Source organism: Euphorbia lathyris, chromosome 1 (genome assembly GCF_963576675.1).
Source record: "Euphorbia lathyris chromosome 1, ddEupLath1.1, whole genome shotgun sequence".
Lineage (NCBI taxonomy): Eukaryota > Viridiplantae > Streptophyta > Magnoliopsida > Malpighiales > Euphorbiaceae > Euphorbia > Euphorbia lathyris.
Window position 1 is genome coordinate 36,465,341 of NC_088910.1, and position 12,883 is coordinate 36,478,223.

The following is a 12,883-nucleotide window of genomic DNA, read 5'->3' on the forward strand; positions in this document are numbered from 1 at the left end:
ATTAAGGCTACCATCAAGTTGTCATGTGTCGTTATTGTCACTATCTTTTTTGCCCACAGGTAACTTGATCTTTTGGTGGAGGGTTGAGGGAACTCCCTCCAAGGGGTGAAACCATTAGCGTTAGACAAGAATCATTGCAAATCATATCAATAAAATGTAAGCATGATTAAATTATATATTATATTTAGGGAAAAGTATAAAAATAAATGTTGTGATTTGACTAATTTGTAAAGACACTCCGTATGGTTAAAAATTTACAAACAAGGGCTTGCAGTTTGTGAAGTTTGCAATGAAGTGATTTGTAAGTCAATTTTTTAGTGAAACAATACTCGTGGTTTAGTTCATTTATAAAGTTAGGTCATAATATGATTTAATTTGTAAAATCAGTCTTTTTAATTACGTCAAATTGCTCCATTTTAATTGCCGCCACAAAGTTTATTTTAAATTTATACTTTCCCCTTATATTTATCTAGAACTTAAAATGTTTAAAATTGAGTTTTGTTTGTTAAATTTATGTATGATTTATTAAATTTGTAGAATATTAATTTTATATAGAGTTTGGTTTGTTATATCATGGTTAATTTATTTAGTTATGTATTTATGGTTTAATTTATATATTTATACGGGTGATTATAGATACAAAGATTTAATAAGTATTATAAAATGAAGGGTAATTAATTTATTAGTCCTTATATTTTGACAAAAAAACACTATTTAGTCCCTGTATTTTCAAAAACACATGGTAAGGTCTCTAATCTTTTTCTCAGTGAACTATTTAGTCCTTCCGTCTGTTTGTTAGATTTTTTACCGTTTATGAATTCAGAAATGACTAAATTACCCTTTACTATTTATCACTAACCTATAATCGAATCACTCATGCTCAATCTTCGTGTTTGAATCGAAGGTAGAAATCGACTCAAATCTCTCTCGTTTACTCTTAATGGTGAGTTTAATTTCCTCCACATTCTCAATATGTTTCTGCTAATCCAAATTGACTAACAGAATCTTCATGAGAGTCTAATGGCAGGGACTAATATATTAATTACCCTAAAATAAATCTGAATATTAAGATGTACTTTTGTGAGAAAAAAAAATCAATTGGAGATGCGGGGTATCGATCCCCGTACCTCTCGCATGCTAAGCGAGCGCTCTACCATCTGAGCTACACCCCCTCACATGACTAACAGAATCTTCATGGGAGTCTAACGGCATGGACTAAACAGTTCACCGAGAAAAACGTTAGGAAGTAAACAGTTCATCGAGAAAAAAAGTTAAGGACCTTACCATGTGTTTTTGAAAATACAAAGACTAAACAGTGTGTTTTATCAGAATATAGGAACTAATAAATTAATTACCCTAAAATAAATCTGAATATTAAGATGTACTTTTGTGAGAGAAAAAAATCAATTGGAGATGCGGGGTATCGATCCCCGTACCTCTCGCATGCTAAGCGAGCGCTCTACCATCTGAGCTACATCCCCTCACATGACTAATAGAATCTTCATGAGAGTCTAACGGCATGGACTAAACAGTTCACCGAGAAAAACGTTAGGAAGTAAACAGTTCATCGAGAAAAAAAGTTAAGGACCTTACCGTGTGTTTTATCAGAATATAGGAACTAATAAATTAATTACCCTAAAATAAATCTGAATATTAAGAGGTACTTTTGTGAGAAAAAAAATCAATTGGAGATGCGGGGTATCGATCCCCATACCTCTCGCATGCTAAGCGAGCACTCTACCATCTGAGCTACATCCCCTCACATGACTAACAGAATCTTCATGAGACTCTAACGACAGGGACTAAACAGTTCACCGAGAAAAACGTTAGGAAGTAAACAGTTCATCAAGCAAAAGGTTAAGGACCTTACCATGTGTTTTTAAAAATACAAAGACTAAACAGTGTGTTTTGTCAAAATATAGGGAGGAAAAAATAAATTGGAGATGCAGGGTATCGATCCCCGTACCTCTCGCATGCTAAGCGAGCGCTCTACCATCTGAGCTACATCCCCTCACATGACTAATTAATAAGTTATACAGTTATTTATTAAAATAAAATTTGGCATGTTTGATGTTAAAAATGACGTGTGAGTCCAACTTGTAGGGAGTGTTTGTTTCATTTTTTCGAAAGAGCATTTAGCATTTCACTCCAAACCACATGAAATGTAGCATTTGGAGCTTTTCATGAACAATTGTTTGTAGTTATTTGCTATGACAAAATTATCTTTCTTATTTCCACAAAATATATTCATTTAACATTATTTCTATTTCTATAACATTATTGCCAAAAGAACAAAGTCTTGTTGCATTAAAAAAATTATTTTAAATTTTTTATTTATATTATTTTTAATAATTTGTGTAATATTTTTTTTTTTGAATTTGTAATATATTTTTTATTTATACTTTATTTTATTGATTAATTTAAAACATGCTTTGGTGAAGCTCTTAACCTAATGGTTGAGAGCTTACCTATAACTATGGAGGTCATGGGTTCGAATCACATCTGGGTCTGGTGGAGATTTTTCTTTCTTCTTTAATGTAAGCGCATTGTGCGTAAAAAAAATTTAAAAAAAAACAACAACAACTGTTCAACATAATTTCACCAAAACAGCAACAATAAAAAAAAATACCGTAACAGCAAACAATATTAGCTAATAGGTGAATAAAAAAAACTCTTATTTATTAGAGCAATATAACTCTTTGTTTCTTTAAGAAATGAAAACTTTATTAAACAGTTTGAACATCAACAATGAAACTAGGAGAGACAGGACACTATGAGCATGCATCCATTTCAAGAATAAGCAAGACAATAGCTTTTTAAATTCCCATACATAGCTTCAGCAAACATAGTCTGACAAGTACCCTTGGACCAAATAAAAGTTGTCCCATCAATACTACATTTCATACTCACCATTTTATATACACAATCAATTATATTCAATATTATATCATTAAATATACTTGTAATGTTTTCACTATATTATTTCAGAAAAAAAAAAAGTTTTCACAATATCTCTCTCTCTCTCTCTCTCTCTCTCTCGTAGAATTACCAAACGGAACTTCACTTCACACACAAAAAAAATGAAAAATGAAAAATTCAGAAAGTAAATAAAGCTGAAGATTATAATGCTGTGATTAATGGTGGCCTTTATATTATCTCTAATCATGTTCTGGTTTTAAGGTCATGAGTCTCTAACTTTAATCCACATAATTGTTCGGTGAATAGAATTCTAATTTGGGTGAGATTCTCGAGTCTTCCAATCGAATATTATAATGAAAGTTTTCTTAAAAAGATTGGTGGGCTTGTTGGCAAAGTTCACCATGTGGACAGAACTACCATTGGGGCAGTTAGAGGTAAGTTTGCAAGAGTTTGTATTGATATTGACCTTGCTAAACTTCTTTTGTCTAAATTCTGTTTACAAAATACAGTTTATTTTATTGAATATGAAGGAATTCATAACATTTGTTATGAGTGTGGTATGTTTGGGCATACTTACGAGGGTTGTTCTAAAAGAAAGAAGGTGGTGGAAGAGGTGGTTGTAGTTGTTAAGGCTGGAGAAGAGGAGTTTCAAGGGGATGGGAGGAATTTCGGTCCTTGGATGGTTGCTAAGAGGACGGGGAGAAGAAGGACTCGAGCGTCTGTCGTGCAGAATCGTCCTCCTGTCCTTATTAATGATACTGTTCTGATTCAAAATGATCCTGGAAATAAGGAGAGGCCATGTCCGAAGGAGAAAGAAGGCACCAGTGATGCTGCATTCTTCAGTTCAGGATCTAGATTTGGGGCTCTAACTATTGAGGATGAACAAGACTCTGACCACTCTAACGAGCTACTTGAGTTGAGCATGTCGGGTTTAGAATCTGCTGAGCCGGTAGGTAATAATGTGGAGGCAGTTAATCCTCTCTTTGAATCCAAAGAAGAAGTCCAGGTTGGTTCCCAAGCTCAGGTCTCACAAGTTAAAGAGAATAACAAAGAGTTTAGTATCCCTATTATCAGCATTAAGCCTAGAAATGGAAAGGTTATGGGTGTAAATAAGATGAATATGAAAAAACCTAAGGGTAATCATAAAAATAACCAAAGCTCTTTGGAGTTTTTGGAAAAGAGGGGGCCTGCAGGTACCTCTTCTAGGCTCTTAGGAGCCCCTAATAAGTATCTTGTTTAGGGTATTGGGCCTGGGGTCAGTAGTTTTCCTTTTTAATGGATTTGTTTGTTTGGAATGTTAGAGGAGTGGCTAGCAAGGCTACCCGTATCCATGTTAAAGATTTAATTAAAGAGTTTAACCCTTCTTGTTTTGCTTTACTGGAAACTAAGATTAGTGGAGTTAAAGCGGATGAGGTGGTTAGAATGTTTAGAAATTGGAAGTGTGTTAGATCGGAGGCTACTGGCCGGGCTGGAGGGATTTGGCTTTTTTGGAAGCCTGATCGTGTGCATTTTGATATAGTTAGTATGGATAAACAATTTATTCATAGTAAAGTTATCTACCCTGGTAACAAACCCTTCTTTATCACTGTTGTGTATGTTGATCCTGTTCTGACCAATCGTAAACGGCTGTGGGAGGTTCTTTATACTATGAGTACAAGTATGGCGGATGCTTGGTTTGTGGCTGGTGATTTTAATGATATTGCTCTTATGAGCGATCAAAGAGGGGGTGGTAATCACTATGTTAATCGGTGTCTCAATCATAAACATAGTATGGATTTGTGTGGGCTTTCAGATCTAGGTGTCGCTGGTCATAAGTATACTTGGAAGTGTAATAGTACTTTTGTTCATTTAGACAAGGTTTATGCTAACACTTCGGCTCAAAGTAGATTTCCTGAAGTGTCTGTGCTAAATCTTCCTTTCCATCATTCTGATCATTGTCTTATCTTAGTTAAACTGGTGAGAGGCCATCGTCCTAGAGGGGATAGACCTTTTAGGTATCATGTGGCTTGGGAATCTCATCCTGAGTTTAAAAACTTTGTTCCGGATAATTGGAAGCCTCATTCTAATGTTTTACAAGCAGCTGAGGGCTTTAGGAGTAATGTGGTGAGTTGGAATAAAAACATCTTTGGCCATATTATCAGAAGAAAGAATAAACTTTTGAGCAGGATTGAAGGCATCCACCGTATTTTGGAGGCTAGGTTTGATCATAGCTTGGATGGTCTTCTTAGAACCCTCCAGAAGGAGTTGGAAGCTGTACTAAGGCAGGTTGAGTTACTTTGGTTTCAAAAATCTAGGAAAGCTTGGATTAAAGATGGAGATCGCAATACCAGGTATTTCCATCTCTCTACTGTTATTAGAAGACAGAAGAATCGGATTGAGGCTATCAAAGATCCTAATGGAGATTGGGTTTATGAGGATGAGGATATTCGTCACTTGGCCCTTAATTTCTACAAAGATTTATTCAAAGAGGGCCATGTGGATCTGGATAAAGCTCTTTCTAGGACTATGTTTCCTATATTGGGAGATGATAAGATTCGGGAAGCTTTACACCCTATTAAGCAGAAAGAGATTGATCATGTGATCTTTAGTATTGGGGCTACTAAAGCTCCTGGAGTTGATGGTTTCCCTGCCGGTTATTATCATAAACATTGGGAGACTGTGAAGGAAGCTATTTACAGTTTTATTAAAGGAGTTTTTAATGAATCCGAGGATATTAAGCTTGTGAATAAAACTCTTCTGGTCTTGATCCCTAAAGTGGAGAAGTCGTCTTCTTTCTTACAAATGAGGCATATTAGTCTTTGTAATGTTCTTTACAAGGCTATTACAAAAATTGTGGCTAATAGACTCCGGTGTATTCTTCCTGATATTATTAGCCAGAATTAGGGCAATTTTGTCCTAGGCAGACAGATGATGGATAATGTGGTTATAGCTCAGGAGATGGTCCACTCTATGAAAATCAAGAAGGGAAAGAGGGGTATTGTGGCTCTGAAGCTGGATCTGGAAAAAGCTTATGACCGCCTGAACTGGAGTTTTCTTCTTGATAGTCTGAAGAGAGCAGGGATTCCGGAGATTTGGAAGAGATTAATTGAGGTCTGCATTTCTTCTCCTGTTTTTCAAGTTTTGATTAATGGGGATATGTTTGAAGAGTTTACTCCTTCCCGGGGCATCCGTCAAGGGGACCCCATGAGCCCCTTCTTATTTGTTATTGCGATGGAAAGGTTGACTCACCTTATCTAAGAAGTTGTTGGTAAATGGATGTTCCATCCGGTTTCCATCAATAAATTATGTCCCCCGGTTACTCGTTTGTTCTTTGCGGATGATGTTATGATCTTTGTGGAAGGCAATAAGGAGCAAATAGGTGTGATTATGGATATTCTTAACTGTTTCTGCTCTGCTTCTGCTCAAAAGCTTAATATCCAAAAATCCCGGATGTTGTGTTCTAAAAACATGAGTCAAAGAGTTTGCAAAAAGTTGAGTGAAATTTCTGGTATACCTCTGACTAACTCTTTGGGAAAGTATCTGGGGGTCCCCCTCCATAGTGACAGAGTTTCTAAAGCTTCCTTTAAAGAGACTTTCGACAAGATTAATAGAAAATGTGCCAATTGGAAAGCTAAAACCCTTTCTTTTGCGGGCCATCTTACTTTAATTTAGTCAGTCAATTGTGCGGTTCCTAATCATATTATGCAAGCTTGTCGGTTGCCTGAGCCTGTTCTTAATGATCTTGATAAAATCAATCGACGGTTCCTGTGGGGGGACTCTGAGGAGGGAAAAAATTCACCTTGTTCCTTAGAAATAGGTTTGTCAACCTAAAAACATGGGAGGTCTGGGGATAAGGCAAGACAGGGACAATAATAAAGTGTTATTAATGAAACTTCTGTGGAGGATGTGGCAACTTCTGTCTTCTCTTTGGGTTCGGTTATTGTGTGGGAAGTATAGAAAGGATAGGATTTTTGGGGGTCCTAAGGAGAGAGTTATTAATTGTTTCTTCCTTTGGTTACAGAGTTTTGCTCTGGGATTGGTTGGACAGTGGGTAATGGTAAATCTATTAGCTTTTGGAATGATGTCTGGATAGTAAGAAGCCCTTATTAGAGGTTTGTAATTCTCTGCCACCGTCTGACATTCAGAATTGGAGGATTGCTGATGTGGTAGATTCTGAGGGTGATTGGATTTGGTCGAGGTTCGAATCTTACCTCAGTCTGGAAACGCTCCTGAAAATTAGAGGAGTTAAAATTAGTAGCGAGGAGGAAGATAGGGACAGTCACTGTTGGTCTTTGACAAACAACAGGACTTATTCTTGTAAATCTGCTTTTGAGGCCTTCAACCAAAATTTGGAGACTCCGCACCCAGAAGTTTGGAAGTATATTTGGGCCTTGAAGGTCCCGTACCGCATTAGGAGTTTCATGTGGCTTGGTGTCAAAAATAGGTTACTTACTAATTCTGATAGAAAAAGACGTCACTTGGTGGAGTCTGGTGCGTGTAGTAGATGCAGAGGGCATGAAGAATCCATATGCCATACTCTTAGAGATTGTGATAAGAGTAAAGAAGTGTGGAGGAAAGTTCTCCCTAACCAGTTGCTATCTGATTTTTTGTCTCACTCTGATCTTGACTGGTTTGTTGATGGTGTTAGTGGGAAGTTGTTGGCCAAGATGGAGCATGGTGTCATCATCTTTGCGGTTGTATGTCACCAGATTTGGAAATGGAGGAATGAGGAGATTTTTGGAGGAGAAACTGTTGTTTTTCCTAATTTAGTTGATTTCTTTTCTAAAAAGATTGGTATTATTACAGACAGCTTCAAAGAGGATACCTTAGCTAGGTCTATCCAGAGGAATAAGGTTCATCTCCTTGGTTGGAGTAGGCCTAGGGAAGGAGTGGTGAAGTTAAATACTGATGGCTCTTGTTTGAAGGACGGTAAAATTGCTGTTGGAGGAGTCCTTAGAGATGCTGGTGGGGCTTGGGTGTTTGGGTTTGCTCAGAATCTAGGTATGGGTTCTTCCTTTTCTGCGGAGCTTTGGGGGATATTTTCTGGCCTCAGGATTGCTAAGAACCTGGGATTGAAGAAGCTGCTTGTGGAATCTGACAACCTTAAAGCTATCAATTTGATCTCTGATAATAATGCTATTTGTTTAAATAGCCAGAACTTAATCAAAGGGATTAGAAGGGTGGGTTCATCCTTTGAGTCCATCAGCTTCTGCCATATTTTCAGAGAGCAGAATAGGGTGGTGGACCGTCTTGCGGCTGAGGGCCGTGTGAGGATGTTGGGAGTCTCAACCTTTTCTTCACCTCTTGGTTTCCTGTCTTCTCTTCTTTTGGTGGATGTGTTGGGGGTTAGCTTTCCTAGGCTAATCCCGAGTTAGGCGGTTTTTTGTTTTGTTTTTGTTTGTCTTTTCTTTCCCTTTCCTACCAAAAAAAAAATTGAAGTTGCAATTTTTTGTTCAAATTTTTTTCTTTCTTTATAGTTGCACAGAATGTTATTTTCGGAGAGAAAGAAGTTAATTATTTAAAAAAAAATATTTGGTTTGTCTTGTTTGTAAATACAAGTATCTGATTTAAGGGATTAAATGCACTATTGGTTATTCAACTTCAATTTTTTTCAATGATTACTCAACTTCAAATTTTTTTTCAATGAAATCATTCAATTTTGTCTCAATAAAGTCATTTTGATGACTTTAACAGCAAAAAAACAGTGGAAAAGTGATGTAATTGCACATCAACAATAATCAACTTTCACCGCTGACAAAAACAACATGTGGCTGCTACTTAGATGAAATGTGGCTGCTACTTAGATGAAATGTGGCTACCACCTAGCTGATCGAAACGACATGTGTCCACTAGGTGATAGCCATATTTCGTTTCGATCAGTTAGGTGGAAGCCACATGTCATTTTGGTCAAGAGCGAAAGTTGATTAGTGTTGACATGGAAGTTACGTCATATTTTCAGTGTTCTTTTGCTTTTGAAGTCTCCAGAGTGACTTTATTGAGACAAAATTATAAGTTATATGATTTTATTGAGACAAATTGAAGTTGAGCAACTATTTTGAGAGAAGCATGAAAATTCAGTTATCAATGGTGCATTTAACCCATGGTTTAAGAGTTTGCAAATAAAGATCTGAAGTATGTTTCGTTAGCAAACAACGATTTTTTAAATAACATTGTTTCAAACTCATGATGTGTCCATTTCACAAAAGTTAGACTAAGACTATATTTATCTTTCAAAAAATAACATAAAATCGTTTAACCACCAATGGAGGTGTGTTGCTGATGCAGAAAGCGATAAAACTATAGAAGATTAAAAAAAATAGATGAATTTATTCTATTTTAATAGATTATGCTTTCTTATTCATAGTTCCAAAATTGGTAAGACGATTTATCGATAACGTAGAGAGAAATTCCTCTAAAGGGGATCTGGTCAATACAGTTGATGGATCTAGTAAGTGTTTCTAATAAGGACAGTGTTTTCGTGTTCTTATCCTTTCCAATTCCTGCAAAACAAACAAAATTTAGTAGAATCCTCAACGAGGGATACTTTGACGCTCAAGTAAGTTTCTTATCTAAGGAGGAACAAAGTAAGAAAGAATCCAATCATTACTTAAGGTAAGAGAATGATAATACCTTATGAAGGGAGTTGGACCCCTTTATATAGGAGTGAAGACTCCTAGTTTGAATAGAAGAAAAGTTGACTATGTTATCCGATAAGAAAATGATATCGAGAATGTTAATATTGCTTATCGGGTGTGAAATGATACCAAGAAAGTCGGCATTGCTTATTGGGTGTGGCTATCTTCTCCCTTTGAAAACCCTAATTAGGAGAGAATTCATGGCCTCGATGTAATAAGGGAGGAAACTTCTAAAAGCTCAAATAGGATATTCGACTTAGCATAGGGAGGAAACTTCTAAAAGCCCAAATAGGACATTCTCAAAGCCGAACATTAATATTTACTTATGTTATTAGAAGCCCTCATAGAGATACCCCAACTTTTTAAGGCTAGAGCAAACGCTTGCCATTCTAAAAAGTCCCTAGAAGTTCTGGTATTTTCCACTAAGTTTTTTTATTAAGCGAGTCTGTTCTTTAAGTGCTATCTTTTGCAAAACATGAATGGTTGTCATTAATGTTGAAACACCTTTCCACAAAATTTTGATTTGACAAAATCATTTAAGTTTAATCCATGATTAAGAGACAATTAAATTTAAGTGCTTTGATTTAATTGTACTAATCCGTTTGTTCAATATTGAGTATAAACATAAATGCAAAAGGAAATAAAAATTAAGACAGGACAAAGTCAGCATGAGAACATAACACAAGCTAAGTGAAGAGCACCTCAGCACAAGAGAAGATAAGTCATCTTCAAAACAACAGCTTAAGAAAGAAGTTGATCAAAGAAGCTGAGTGGAACCAACTCAGCATAAAAGAAGTCTACTTCAGAACTAGATCTTGCAGAACGAAGCTGACAATCAAAGACAATGACTATCGAAGTGAAGCTGAGTGATCCTCAGGACAGCATGAATGATCCGTTAGCTAAAAGACAAATCCGACAATTGTCTGCACCAATAATTGAAGCCTTGGAATTACGCAAAAGCCAAATTCTGAGATGCATGGGTCAACTGTTCGTTGCTATAAGATAAACTGCCGCAAGAAGACAAAGCCTGTAGGAAGAAGACAAGCCTGACATCTGAAGAAATCAGGAAACAAGATTGGCCTGTACATCTGAAGCTGACCAGAAATTTGTCCCCCAAAAGAGCCGTTTTGGAATCAACGGATAAATCAAATTCAAATCATTTGATCCTCAAAATACAACTATAAAAGGACAAGCAATTCTCTTGGACTATGGCTGAATTACAGAATATACAAGAGAGAAAAATACAAGCTCAAAGCACTCAAAAACAAGAAAAAAATCTTACACCAACTTTCTATTCCTATGTAAATGCTAGATTGATTGTTTTGTAATCATCTAAAGTGTTCTTTATCTGAAAAAGAGCAAATTGTATCAATTGTGAATTGAGAAGTGTTGTGTTGAGTATTTGGTTGTAAATACTCAGTGGTAGAGAAATCTAGGTGCTGGGTTGTAGCACTTAGTAGGAGTTGAGTAGACGAATAGAGGAAGGTACTCTTGCATATTCAACTCCTTTGTAACCGGTTTGTGCTCTACCATTAAAGAGCTCAGTATTGGATTCTAAAAGCCCGGAGGAATCTGGGGACTGGACGTAGGCGGAGAGGCCGAACCAAGATAAGTCATACTGAGTAATTTCTAACTCTCTTAATATATATATATATGTGCATGTGTTGCTTGTTATATTTACTCAGCATATAAACTGTTTAAAGCTGACACTGAGTAAATTAGAGTGCTGAGTTGGAAGCTGACCACAAAAGTGTCAATTCCCAACTCACAAGTGAAACAGTCTTAGTCAACATCTGACTAAAACTGTCTTACACTAAGATCGGCCAAGCTGACCAAAGCTGAGTTAATAAACTCACTAAAATTATCAAGTCATCAAGATTAATTAGCGAAAAAGTTACATTAGTTCCTAACCCCCCCCCCCCCCCCCCTTGGAACTAATCATACGGGACCAACAAGTGGTATCGGAGCCTAAGCTCACTACTCAAAGATATAACTATCTTGAGCTGATCCCGATAAATGGCTGAGAACAACACTCGTTTCCTTTCCGGGAACCAAACAACACAGATACTCCCTGAGGGATTATCAATTAGTCGGCCTCCCCTATTCTTTGGATCCAATTATACATTCTGGAAGAATAGGATGAAGAACTTTATTCAAGCCACAAACATGAGTGCATGGCTTGCAATAGTTCAAGGCCCATATGTGCCATATAAAACTGTTAACAATGAGAAAGTTGTTAAGAGTGAAACTGAGTGGTGATGCGGAATCCGTGAAGAACCCGATCTGAGGGATAAGTGTACCCCGTCGTTATCAAGTAATAAATTTCTGGGTTTAAGTCCAGGTTATCGTCCACAGGATTTATTTCTGCAAGTACCGAATTACTAAGTCTCGGATGTTATCTAGGCTTAAGGGGTTTGAGTTGGTTTTGTTTAATTAATCTACTCCTAGGTTGGTTTGCACTAATCCTAACTAGATTATCTAATTATGACTAAGTTATTCTAACCCTAACTAAATTACTCTACCCCTAATTGATCTTTTACCAAAGCAATTAACTGAATGAACATGAAGGAATACGATGATAACAATGATAGAGTGTTTAAGCAATTGAATTGAAACTAAGTCGCTTATGTCCAAGGCGATTAACCCAACCTATCCTCCTAAAGTCCCTAGTTCGTGATTCCCTTGTAAGGTCGAAACTAGCTCTAAGGCTCAGTAATTTGGGCTTAATCTTCTATAGGGTCGTCAATCCTATAGGCACTGACTAGGTCAGATTCAGCTCGCAATATGTGCCAACCTAATTTTGGGATTATCGAATGAGTTAAACCAATCAGACAAAGCGTAAGACAAAGATTAAAACATCAAAACAGTTGAATAAACAAAATCTATATTATATATCAAAGGTGAAGGAATTGTCACGAAGTTACAATAAACCTAGAATTCATAGCATGTATCAGAGGCTAGACAGAATATAAAAGAAGAAAAATCCCTTTCAGGGAACCTGTCTACCAATGCAGGCGTCTTTCTAGGATTTAAGGATGGAGCTTGAGTAATCCTCGGTGAATGGAGCTTCGGAGGTGTCTTCAATGGAGGTTTGAAGGTTATGGAGGAGGTGGAGAGGATTTCTCAAGGTGGAAGCTAAGCTAATTACAAAAGTAAAAGATATTCAATTTACAATTGGAAATTCCTATTTATAGCCGCGTCTCGGGCCTCGTTTTGACCTAATTTCGTGTCCTTGTTGGTGTAGGAAGACTAGGGGCCGAACGTGGCTTTGTGGGGGCGGAATTGGTCTTTTTGACCAATTCCCGCAGGTCTGCTCGCCGAGCAGGAAAGGCTGCTCGCCGAGCAGAATT

General features: G+C 36.8%; 3 non-coding genes across 3 annotated transcripts; all 3 read right to left on the minus strand.

Moving 5' to 3' along the window:
- Positions 1-1,099: 1,099 nt before the first annotated feature.
- On the minus strand, positions 1,100-1,172 carry TRNAA-AGC (transfer RNA alanine (anticodon AGC)). The gene has a single exon. It is a non-coding gene; the product is annotated as a tRNA-Ala (tRNA).
- Positions 1,173-1,408: 236 nt separating this feature from the next.
- Positions 1,409-1,481, minus strand: TRNAA-AGC (transfer RNA alanine (anticodon AGC)). The gene has a single exon. It is a non-coding gene; the product is annotated as a tRNA-Ala (tRNA).
- Positions 1,482-1,938: 457 nt separating this feature from the next.
- TRNAA-AGC (transfer RNA alanine (anticodon AGC)) lies at positions 1,939-2,011 on the minus strand. Its single transcript has one exon. It is a non-coding gene; the product is annotated as a tRNA-Ala (tRNA).
- Positions 2,012-12,883: the final 10,872 nt, after the last annotated feature.